This window comes from Nannospalax galili, unplaced genomic scaffold, assembly GCF_000622305.1.
Source record: "Nannospalax galili isolate Female #2095 unplaced genomic scaffold, S.galili_v1.0 scaffold399, whole genome shotgun sequence".
In the NCBI taxonomy this organism is placed as follows: Eukaryota; Metazoa; Chordata; class Mammalia; order Rodentia; family Spalacidae; genus Nannospalax; species Nannospalax galili.
The window spans coordinates 5,720,245-5,722,575 of record NW_008345053.1 but is presented as its reverse complement, the minus strand read 5'-3'; positions in this window follow the sequence as shown (position 1 = coordinate 5,722,575).

Here is a 2,331-nt window from a genome sequence, read left to right as displayed (position 1 = left end):
AACAGTATCTAAAGTAACTCCTTTAGATACTGAGGTGGTTTGTGAGTGTGTCTGTGTGTACATATGTATGTGTGTATGTGTCTGTTTGTGTGTACATGTGTTTTGTTGTTGTTTTGTTTCTTTGGTTTTTTGTTTTTTTTTTGTCTTGAGACAAGGTGGTCCTGTAGCCCCACCTGGCCTGAAACTTGCTATGTAGGCCAAACTAGATTCGATCTCACAGATATCCACCTGCCTCTACTTCCTGAGTGCTGGGATTAAAGGCATGCACCACCATGCCCAGCTCATTCCAGTCTTTTAACATTAGACAGTCATAAGTTTTTATTTTTCATGGTAGTAAACTGAAATGAGAAAAACATCATTTTTGCCATAATAGATTAAAGAAAAAGAAGATACCTCTTTTAAGCTACAGAGTAAGGTCAATACGCTAATACTAGTTCTAGCTCCCAGCCAGCTGTAGTCCCATGGGCTTCCTGGATCCAGCAGGAGGCAAGAGGGGACTTGCGCAGTGCTGCCTCATGGCCTCATTTCTTAGATATGATGTCAAGCCCCTTTCATTTTGGTAGCCGCCTTAGCCTAGTTCAGACTCTACTTCAAACTATTAAAACAGAACTGACTTCTATTTTTGCCTTTGGTAGAACTCTGAAAGACGTTGGTACCTGTTCATATTCTAGTCCTTTTACCATTGAGACACAGAAACGGACTCTGGGCTGTTTTCGCGTCTCTCACCTGGCTCCCAGCTCCAGCGCTGTGGCAACATTCACTGAGATTAATGGTCCCAGCTTTGGCCACCCACCTTGAGATCACAGAACAAGACAACCCAGCTCCTGGAGCCTCGGAAACAGTAACATGAACACCACACACACACACACACACACACACACACACACACACACCTACCTACCCTGCATGATTGAGCCTGAGCCCTGAGGAATGGCAACCTACCTAACTAGCCTTTTCTCTTTCTCTCACACCACCCCTGGCTAACCCAGCTTTGAGAAATTCAAATGAAAAAAAAAAGATTAAAAGAAAAAATAATCACAAAATCCTTCCAAGAGAAAGAAGTCCAAGAGAAAGAGGCTAGATATTTGCCTTCCCTTCTCTGTATTTTGAGTTTTGATTTTTCATCCATATGTACATATTACATATTCAAAATCTGGGAGAAAACAGTTCTTCATAGCAAAGGAACTTAGAATTATAATATATAGTTATGGGGACATTATAGTACAATGGGATCCTTCCTTCATGCCTCACAACCTGCACTGAATATTCACAAGGAGATAAACACCCACCTTGGCTGGCCCTGCAGAGGTTCGCGCTAACTACAAATGACAACAGACAGATTCCCCAGCCATCCCATAAACTGATGCAGGAGTATCCACCCTTTCAGTGACAAGACGCTGTCATTTACAAGGTTCACTCTTCAGAACCATGCAATAAAGTTGTAAGCAAAACCAAACCAACCAAACAAACAAACAACCCCACACACAAACACACATACACCACTGTAAAAACAAGTCTCATAATAGTTTAAGTAAGTTTATGATTTCTGTCCTGGGCCACACTCACAGCTATTCTGGGGCACATGCAGTCTAGGAACTGCAGGTTGGAAACATCTGCAAGTAGAGTTCTAATTAGATGACAAGGAGGTTACGAAAATAAGTTCCTATTGCTTCTTCTGCAAATTCTGCTTATGTAGACTGTGGGATTGTAACTCAGTGTCTAGCATGTATAATGCCCTGGGTCCCATCCCCAGTAACACACACACACACACACACACACTCACACGCACGCATGCACGCACGCACACACACACACACACAATCCATTTTGTGAAAGACAGCAGTCATTCCACTTACAAAAGAAGATCCATCAAGAGCTCAAATCCATCAACAGCAGCAGGGAAAGCAATAGCAACTGTCACCAGAGTGCACATGCAACATCTAAGGGAGAGGTGAGTGACTGCAAACAAATAAGAGAGACACTGCTTCCAGAAGACAGAGGAACTTGGCTTTAGAAAAGAAACCGAAGAAAGTTTACAACAGTCAGAAAAGTGAGGAATGAATGTGAAGCGTTACTTACCATTCTGCATGTTATTGTAAAAGCTTGGGGGCTTTTATTTACCAGTGCTAGAAATGCGTTTGGTGCCAAGGGCTCAAGGAAAAATGTTTTTACAAAAATATGCATAAGAATTAGGTCTCCCAAGGAAAATAACTTGGCATTTATGGAGAAATTTAGAGTAAATTAATAAACAAAAATTGGAATATATTCTGACTTAGTGATCGTAAACTTCCATATGAAATAATGATGTGATTTACAAATGCGACACTAAAA